A 10,914-nucleotide genomic window follows, 5' to 3' on the forward strand; every position below is an offset into this window, starting at 1 on the left:
TTTAGTTTAGATATAGATTGTGGAAACGGGCCTTCGACACATGGAGTCCGCGCCGACCAGCGATTGACTAGCGCTATCCCACACAGACACAGACACACACACACACACACATAGACACACACACACACACACACACACACACACACACACACACACACACACACACACACACACACACACAGACACACACACACACACACACACACACACACAGACACAGACACACACACACACACACACAGACACACACACACACACACACACACACACACACACACACACAGACACACACACACACAGACACACACACAGACACACACGCACAGACACACACACACACACACACACACACACACACACACACACACACACACACACACACACACACACACACACACACACACACACACACACATACACAGACACACACGCACACACACACACACACACACACACACAGACACACACACACACAGCACACACACACACACACACACAGACACACACACACACACACACCCTGACACAAGGAACTGGAGTCTCCAGTGCCAGAGGAACTTTGTTTAGTTTAGAGATACAGCATGGGGACAGGCCCTTCGGCCCATTGAACCCGTTCACACTAGTTCTATGTTATCCCACTTTCTCATCCCCACCCTACACACTTGGGGCAGTTTACAGAGGGGCCGATTAGCCCACAAACCCGCACGTCTTTGGGATGTGGGAGGAAACCGGAGCACCCGGAGAAAACCCACACAGTGAATCTACCCACAGCCTTTCATTTTCAATCACGTATCCATGAACGGCAGAGATGCTGCCCGACCCGTTGAGTTACGCCAGCACTTTGTGTGATTTAGTTAGCGTGTGATTGGTTGCCAATTAGGTTCACACCCGTTGCAGAGTGGTCAGATTGGAATTCTGCCTGGAGCAAGCTGATTCAACACTTTAACTAGTTTTCAGTCTAATGTGGGTGTACATTGCAGACATTACAGAGAGGACAGACAAAGAACTGCTCACCACACTTGAACCTTTTTACCTTTGGTATTTTCATCATTACCACTCCTTGAGTAGAACGGAGGTCAAGGATTATGGGGAGATGGCAGGAAAATGGGATCAGGAGACAGAGATCAGACATTTTTAAATGGCGGAGTAGACTCGTAGAAACATAGAAAATAGGTGCAGGAGGAGGCCATTCGGCCCTTTGAGCCAGCACCGCCATTCATTGTGATCATGGCTGATCGTCCCCAATCAATAACCCGTCTGAAGAAGGGTTTCGGCCCGAAATGTTGCCTATTTCCTTCGCTCCATAGATGCTGCTGCACCCGCTGAGTTTCTCCAGCTTTTTTGTGTAACCTTCAATAACCCGTGCCTGCCTGCCTTCTCCCCATATCCCTTGAGCTCTATCTAACTCTCCCTTATCTCGATGGGCCGAATGGCCTGATTCTACTACTAGAAGTTGTCAACTATTTGCTTGGTTGTGTTTCTTGTGTCGTTTGAACCACGCAGCGGGTAGCGGCAACACCTGCCTTATAATGTGGTGCCCAAAACTGAACACTATACTCTAAATGCGGTCTAACTGTTTCATGAACTTCCCAACGTCTATACTCAATACCCCTCACATTGCCTCAGTAAGAGCGGGTGGAAACAAAACACAAAGTACTGGAGGAACTCAGCGGGCCAGGCAGGGTCCGAGCAGGAAAATGGACAGGCTATGTTTCGGGTCTTCAGACTGAATATCCTGCAGGATGAAGCTAATAGAACATGAAATAATATTAAGTCTGCACCCTATTTTTTTTTCTCGTATCAAAATTAATTTATTTGATTATTAACACAATACAAAAACCAAAACTGTGGTGACTCACCCACCACCATATTACAAAATCACCAAACTATTCAGACATTAAATTCAAAATAACTATGTTAAAAATAACGCCACCCTCTCTAACACCACCTGGGAATGGAGGTAAAGGGGCAAGCATCCGGCTCGGGCAAAGCCCTCTTCCGTCTGTGGAATTCTCTGCCGTGGAGGCCGGTTCTCTGGATGATTTCAAGAGAGCTAGATAGGGCTTTTAAAAATAGCGCAGTCAGGGGATATGGGGAGAAGGCAGGAACGGGGTACTGATTGTGGATGATCAGCCATGATCACATTGAATGGCGGTGCTGGCTAGAAGGGCTGAATGGCCTACTCCTGCTCCTATTGTCTATTGCCTGTCGCCGTGACTCGTGGATGGCCAGCTTGGCCAGGCCTAGGAGCAACCCAACCAGGACATCTACCGCCTTGCCCACCCCCTAGATCCCGTCACCAGTCCTTCGGGCGTTGACAGCAGAGCCACTCCTCCCATTACAGACCCTAGGTGGAGTGGCGGTGCTCCTTGCCCTCCGGACCCTGGCTACAAGGGACGGTCTACTGGTCCCTGTACCCTCATCAGGAACGACGCTGCCCTTGGTCTTGGCCTTCTTCTCCAACTCGCCCAAGAAGGACCTGAGCTGATGCCGGTCCTTCCCCCATTGCGGACATTGGACTTTGTCTCTGGAAGTGGTGCTCTACAATACTGAGAACTACTCTCTGCATCTTCCCCTTTGCTCTGCCGGTTGAGATTGACTCGATTGGATTTATGCATGGTAAAACTCTGATCTCGAATGGCATGCCAAACAAAGTTTTTCACTGTACCTCAGAGCACGGGACAATAAACTGCACCTGTACCTGAGAGTCTGCAGTTAAAAAAATATAGAAAGTAAATGGATTGTGGCCGGGAGAATGGATTTTTATGGGAAGAACCTCTGTCAGTAAAATCAAATACGAGAGGGCATAGCATTAATGTGAGGAGGGCAATGTTTTAAGGAGATGTGCAGAGTTACTGTTCATTCATACAGAGGACAACGAGTGTCTGAAACACTGCCGGGGATGGCGATGGAGGCAGATACGATAGTGGCCTTGAAGAGATCTTCCATAGGCAATGGTGCAATGATACCTTATTTCTCACATGTACCAAGGTACAGGGAAATTCAGTTTTATAGACCAAAGATAGACACAAAAAGCTGTAGTAACTCAGTGGGGCAGGCAGCATCTTTGGAGAGAAGGTATGGGCGAAGTTTCAGGTGGAGACCCTTCTTCAGACTCTGTATTCAGACTTCAGTCTGAAGAAGGGACTCGACCCGAAACGCCACCCATTGCAACCATCACGTGGTCCGCCCTGTTTCGACGAATGCAATCAACCTGGCGTGCAAAATCAATTAGAACAAGTTCTCCTACAACTTTAGGCTGTGCACGACATACGCAAGAAGAAGTCACCCATTCCTTCTCTCCAGAGATGCTGCCTGTCCCGCTGAGTTACTCCATCTTTGGTTTAAACCAGCATCTGCAGTTCCTTCCTACACATTCCTATATACAGTCCAGCACAAGTATTACCACACACAAGCATCTTAGATACATCTTAGATGAACATGCCAAGTCAAGTCAAGTTTATTTGTCACATACGCATACGAGATGTGCAGTGAAATGAAAGTGGCAATGCTCGCGGAACACCAAAACAACCAAACAAATTATAAACACAATCATAACACACATATTATTTTACATAATAAATAATAGAAGGAAAAACGTTCCGTACAGTTAGTCCCTGGTGAGAAAGGCGTTTACAGTCCGAATTGCCTCTGGGAAGAAACTCCTTCTCAACCTCTCCGTTCTCACTGCGTGGCAATGGAGGCGTTTGCCTGACCGTAGCAGCTGGAACAGTCCGTTGCAGGGGTGGAAGGGGTCTCCCATGATTTTATTTGCTCTGGAGTTGCACCTCCTGTTGTATAGTTCCTGCAGGGGGGTGAGTGAAGTTCCCATAGTGCGTTCGGCCGAACGCACTACTCTCTGCAGCGCCTTCTTGTCCTTGGCAGAGCAATTCCCAAACCAGATGGTAATGTTCCCGGACCAGATACAGTACTCGTTTGTGGCAGTAGGACACAGAGAGAGAGTCGCCAGTTTCCAAGTCCCAGTTGTTGTAAGTGCAGGGATCTGGACCTGACCATGAAGGCCCGTTGTCATGGCAACGTGGCCAGGTCGGCCTGGCCAAGCATGGCCGTGGTGTCCTCCTATGCCACTGTAGGCCGCGTGCAGCCCACGCTCTAGGCCTCTCGCAGCGGAGCACAGTCCAGCCGAGCTCCAGGCTGCTGCAGGGCCTCCAGCGGCCATTCCCCCCGTCGAGGCCTTGCATTCCCCCCCTCCAGTCAGAAACCTTCCCCTCTGGGCGAGCCGGGCCTTGCGGGCGGGCTCCTGGTCTAGAGAGAATGGAGGGATAAGAGTTGGTCTTGGCATCTTGTTACATAGAAAATAGGTGCAGGATGAGGCCATTCGGCCCTTTGAGCCGGTACCGTCATTCATTGTAATCATGGCTGATCATCCCCAATCAATAACCCGTGCCTGCCTTCTCCCCATATCCCTTGACTCCACTAGCCCCCTAGAGCTCTATCTAACTTCAGCATGGACATTGTGGGCTGAAGGGCCGGATACTGTGCTGTACTGTTTCAATGTTCTAAAAATTTAGGTATTGGGAGGGACTCGAACCGGGTTTTCATGTTTTTCAACAATCAGACGGCAACTGACTCCCTCCCCTCTTCCCATGGCTGCCATCAATCTTGTTCTAATATCCAGTTGTCACATTCCAGACTGCAGGCATTCCTGTACCCAGTGTTGCAGGAAACCGAACACGGTGCAGGCTCAGTGCTCACAAAAACAGAGCGGTGAGGGTGCTAGGAATGCGTGCACACAGAGTGATACAGCGTGGAAACCGGCCCTTCGGCCCAACTTGCCTACATGTCCCACCTAGACAATAGGTGCAGGAGTAGAGGCCATTTGGCCCTTCGAGCCAGCACCGTCATTCAATGTGATCATGGCTGATCATCCCCAATCAGTACCCCGTTCCTGCCTTCTCCCCATATCCCCTGACTCCACTATTTTTAAGAACCCTATCTAGCTCTCTTGAGATGATCATATTGAATGGCGGTGCAGGCTCGAAGGGCCGAATGGCCTACTCCTGCACCTAATTTCTATGTTTCTATGTTTATTTGTCATTGAAATGTCATTGCCTGCAGCCATACATGTAATAATAAACTACAAAACACACAATAAACACAAATTAAATTCCTCCAAGTTGCACCTGGTCCTCACTCTGACAGTGGAGGAGGCCCAGGACAGAGAGGGGTCAGTGTGGGAATGGGGAAGGTGAATTCCAGGGCTAGTAGGAGATGTAGTCCCATTTCTGGCAGGTGGGACTACAACTCCCAGAAGGCTGGGCGGCGGCGCCTGCGCAGTGGCGGCGGGGAGGCACACCTGGGGGCTGCATCTGGCGGCGGAGGGGGGGGACTACACCCGTGACGTCAGCCGCGACCACTGCGCCTGCGCCGAGCCACAGCCCTGAAAAAGTTTGGGCTGAAGTTGAGAAAGTTTTTGTCAACTTGTGGCCGCGGCCCCGACGTCGTTTACCTGGCGCCCCAGGTACTCACAGGTACAGGTGAGCGCGGTGGTGGGTCCGTCTGGTCTCCTCTCCTTCCCCCACTACCCCCTCTCCATCTCCCTCTCTCTTCTCCCTCTCTCTTCTCCCTCTCCCTCTCTCTTCTCCCTCTCTCTTCTCCCTCTCCCTCTCTCTTCTCCCTCTCCCTTCTCACTCTCCCTCTCTCTTCTCACTCTCCCTCTCTCTTTTCACTCTCCCTCTCTCTCCTCCCTCCCTCTTCTCCTCTTTCTCACTTCTCCCTCTCCCTCTCTCTTCTCCCTCTCTCTTCTCACTCTCCCTCTCTCTTCTCCCTCTCCCTCTCTCTTCTACCTCTCCCTCTCTCTTCTTCTCCCTCTCTCTCTTCTAGCCCTCTCTTCTCCCTCTCTCTTCTCCCTCTCTCTTCCCCCCCTCCCTCTCTCTCTTCTCCCTCTCTCCAACCCTCTCCCTCCCCTCCCTCTCTCCAACCCTCTCCCCTCCCCTCTCTCTTCTCCCTCCTCTCCCTCTTCTCTCTCTCTCTTCTCCCTCTCTTCCTCTCTCCCTCTCTTTCTTCTCCCTCTCTCCCTCTCCCTCTCCCTCTTCTCCCTCTCTCTCCCTCTCCCTCTCTCTCTCTTCTCTCTCTCTCCAGTCTCCTCCCTCCCTCTCTCTATTTACTCTCTCTCTCTCTCTCTCCCTCTTCTCTCTCTCTCTCTCTCCCCCTCTCTTCCTCTCCCTCTCTCCCTCCCTCCTCTCTCCTCCTCTCCCTCTCTCTCTCTCTCTCTCTCTCTCCCCCCCCCTCCCTCCCCTTCCCTCTCCCTCTCACCCTCCCCCCCTCTCTCTCTCTCCTCTCTCTCTCTCTCCTCCCCCCCTCTCCCTCTCCCTTCTACCTCTCCCTCGTCTCTCTTCTCCGTCTCTCTTCCCTCTCCGCCTCTCCCTCCCGCGGCTCCTCTCTCATTCCCAGCGTCCTCTGATTTTTTTTATGCTTTAAGAACAGATTTTGCTTACAACATTTTAAAAAAAAAGTTAGAATGAATCCAGTTTCAACTTCTTCAGTCTGAAGAAGGATTTCGGGCTGAAACGTTGCCTATCTCCTTCGCTCCATAGATGCTGCTGCACCCGCTGAGTTTCTCCAGCATTTTTTTTTGTGTACCTTCAATTCTTAAATGTTCTTGTCTGGGATTCAACGCAGGCAGCTGAATTAATTGACCCATCCCTCCGAAGCTAATCTAGTAACTCCTGTGACAACTAACAGCTATGTCACTGTGAGTCTGGAGAAGGGTCTCGACCAGAAACGTCACCCATTCCTTCTCTCCAGTCGAGAGATGCTGCCTGTCCCACTGAGTTACTCCAGCACTTTGTGTCACTGTGACAAGGTAGTTACTATTGACTTTGGAGTGGAAACCCCAAATAGACTAAAGCTTGGGAAGCAAATACAGCTGCAGGTGTGAGAAGAAAGGCAGGTGTAGCGGAAGACGGCACTGGGCATGTACTGGCTGCAGAGACAGGCCCTTCGGCCCACCGAGTCTGCGCCGACCAGCAATCACCCAGTACATTAACCTACACACGCTGCTGAATATCCCGCGGTCTAGGCATAAGCTCAGGGGCGACCGCACCTTTGCGGTTGCAGCTCCTAGACTGTGGAACAGCATCCCTCTTCCCATCAGAACTGCCCCCTCCATCGACCCCTTTAAGTCAAGACTTAAAACTCATCTCTACTCCCAAGCTTTTCCTGACGTCCTCTGAGCGAGGGCTACATGTATGTAGTGATGTATGTATTTAATCTATGAACCACAGTTGTTTGTTATACTATTCTTATACAAATGTAACGCACTTCGGCCAACGAGAGTTGTTGTTTAAATGTGCTATAGAAATAAAAGTGACTTGACTTGACTGTGAACAATGAATGAAGGAATGAATGAGTACTTCATTATCATATGCGTTTGTCGACACTGGGCCTGTACTCGCTGGAGTTTGCAAGGATGAGGGGCGGGAACCGCATTGACACATACCGAATAGTGAAAGGCCTGGATAGAGTGGATGTGGAGAGGATGTTTCCACTAGTGGGAGAGTCTAGGACTAGAGGGCACAGCCTCAGAATTAAAGGATGTTCCTTTAGGAAGGAGATGAGGAGGAATTTCTTTAGCCAGAGGGTGGTGAATCTGTGGGATTATTTGCCACAGACGGCTGTGGAGGCCACAAGTCAGTGGATATTTTTAAGTTGGAGATTGGCAGATTCTTGATTAGTGCGGGTGTCAGGGGTTATGGGGAGAAGGCAGGAGAATGGGGTTAGGAGGGAGAGATAGATCAGCCATGATTGAATGGCGGAGTAGACTCGATGGGCCGAATGGCCTAATTCTGCTTCTGTCACATGAGCATCTGTGAAAGGAACATCGTTGATTATTCTCACCATCTCCTGATTTCTTTTCTGAAGGGTTTTAGAAACAGCTATTGCGAGAGGATTTGAGTTTAGGAGCAAAGAGGTCCTTCTGCAGATGTACAGGGCCCTGATGAGACCACACCTGGAGTATTGTGTGCAGTTTTGGTCCCCTAATTTGAGGAAGGACATTCTTGCTATTGAGGGAGTGCAGAGTAGGTTCACCAGATTAATTCCTTGGATGGCGGGACTGTCATATGATGAAAGAATGGGTCGACTGGGCTTGTATTTACTGGAATTTAGAAGGATGAGAGGATATCTTATAGAAGCATATAAAATTCTTAAAGGATTGGGCTAGATGCTCCTGATGTTGGGGGAGTCCAGAACCAGGGGTCACTCAGTTTAAGAACGGGTTGGCCATTTAGGACTGAGATGAGGAAAAATGTTTTCACCCAGAGAGAAGTAAATCTGTAAAATTCTCTGCCACAGAAGGTGGTGGAGGCCGATTCACTGGATGTTTTCAAGAGAGAGTAAAGGGCCTGTCCGACTTGGTGATTTATTTTCGGCGACTGCCGGCATCATATTGGTGTCGCCATAAGATTTTGAACATTTCAAAATCACGCGGGGACAAAAAAAAATGTTGCGATACGTGTAAAAACGGCGCGGGTCAATATGTCATCATGTCGCAAATTTTTGGGTGAGCTGTTGCATCAGTCAATGATGCAATACTATACAATACAATACATATTTATTGTCATTTGAACCTAAAAAGAAGTTCAAACGAAATTTGTTTTCTGCAGTCGTACAACAAGAAAAGAACCAAGACACACACTTAACACAATTTACACAAATCCATCACAGCGAATCTCCTCTTCACTGTGATGGAAGGCAAAGTCATGTTTTTCCTCGTGTGTTGCATTCTTCTCCCGATGTTAAAGCCCATGGCAGTCGCCGAAAAAATCACCAGATGGGACAGGTCCTTTAGATATAGAAACATAGACAATAGGTGCAGGAGTAGAGGCCATTCGGCCCTTCGAGCCTGCACCGCCATTTAATATGATCATGGCTGATCATCCAACTCAGTATCCCATCCCTGCCTTCTCTCCATACCCCCTGATCCCTTTAGCCACAAGGGCCACATCTAACTCCCTCTTAAATATAGCCAATGAACTGGCCTCAACTACCCTCTGCGGCAGAGAGTTCCAGAGATTCACCACTCTCTGTGTGAAAAAAGTTCTTCTCATCTCGGTTTTAAAGGATTTCCCCCTTATCCTTAAGCTGTGACCCCTTATCCTTAACTTCCCCAACATCGGGAACAATCTTCCTGCATCTAGCCTGTCCAACCCCTTAAGAATTTTGTAAGTTTCTATAAGATCCCCTCTCAATCTCCTAAATTCTAGAGAGTATAAACTAAGTCTATCCAGTCTTTCTTCATAAGACAGTCCTGACATCCCAGGAATCAGTCTGGTGAACCTTCTCTGCACTCCCTCTATGGCAAGAATGTCCTTCTTCAGATTTAGATTGGTTCGTAGATACGTTGACACAGGCTTTGAAGTTGAAACACTTCAGGTGTACCATTTCCATCACGGATTATGCTGGGGTCTGAATCAACATATTTGCAGCAAGGTTTGGTGCCAGAATGGAACCCAAGCATGTAACCCATCCCCTGCAGTGTCCTCTGTGACATGGATATGCCACGTGTCTGAGGCCCCACCTGCCTCTTGGTGTGAATGGCTCGCTTGTACGTATTCGCTGAAAGGAATGTCCTCCTTAGTGTTTAAGAAGGAACTGCAGATGCTGGAAAATCGAAGGTAGACAAAAGTGCTGGAGAGGGGATCTCATTGAAATATATAAGATTATTAAGGATTCTGACACGCTAGAGGCAGGAAACATGTTCCCGATGTTGGGGGAGTCCAGAACCAGGGGCCACACACACAGTTTAAGAATAAGGGGTGAGCCATTTAGAACGGAGATGAGGAAACATCTTTTTCACACAGAGAGTGGTGAGTCTGTGGAATTCTCTGCCTCAGAGGGCGGTGGAGGCAGGTTCTCTGGATGCTTTCAAGAGAGAGCTAGATAGGGCTCTTAAAGATAGCGGAGTCGGGGATATGGGGAGAAGGTAGACAAAAGTGCTGGAGAAACTCAGCGGGTGCAGCAGCATCTATGGAGCGAAGGAAATAGGCAACGTTTCGGGCCGAAACCCAGAAGGGTTTCGGCCCGAAACGTTGCCTATTTCTAGAAGGGTTTGGGGCTGAAACGTTGCCTATTTCCTTCGCTCCATAGATGCTGCTGCACCCGCTGAGTTTCTCCAGTGCTTTTGCCCTTATTGTCACTGTTAATCCTCCATCCACCCACAAGGTGATTGCTATCTGGGCCCCACTGCCTTCATAGATTCGATGAGCAGAATTAGGCCATTCGGCCCATCAAGTCTACTCCGCCTTTGAATCATGGCTGATCTGCCTCTCCCCTCCTAACCCCATTCTCCTGCCTTCTCCCCATAACCCCCGACACACGTACACGTACTAATCAATGCGGAGACTTGTGGGCAAGTTGTGCCATGCCTACCCCGAGGACATTGTTAGCCTTGTTATCTATTGCTTCACGGGCAGTGAAACTAAATCTGCGTATGAATGGGATCGTGAGTGAATCATTGCGCTGTTACCTGTGTTCCCATGGATTTTTGTAAGCTGTTTTTTTTATGTGACGTTTACCCTCAATGCTGACAGATGTGGGTTTAATTAGACCTGCAGTCAACGCATCAGGACGCATTAGTGCTGGAGTAACTCAGCAGGTCAGGCAGCATCTGTGGAGAACATGGATAGGTGACGTTTTACAGAGTGCTGGAGTAACTCAGCGGGTCAGGCAGCATCTGTGGAGAACATGGATAGGTGACGTTTCACAGAGTGCTGGAGTAACTCAGCGGGTCAGGCAGCATCTGTGGAGAACATGGATAGGTGACTTTTCAAGTCAGAACCCTTCGCCCAACCCAAAACGTCACCTATCCATAGAGTGATACAGCATGGAATCAGGCCATTCGGCCCGACTTGCCCACACCAGCCAACATACCCCACATACCCCGTCTGAAGA

Source organism: Leucoraja erinacea, chromosome 38 (assembly GCF_028641065.1).
Source record: "Leucoraja erinacea ecotype New England chromosome 38, Leri_hhj_1, whole genome shotgun sequence".
Classification (NCBI taxonomy): Eukaryota; Metazoa; Chordata; class Chondrichthyes; order Rajiformes; family Rajidae; genus Leucoraja; species Leucoraja erinaceus.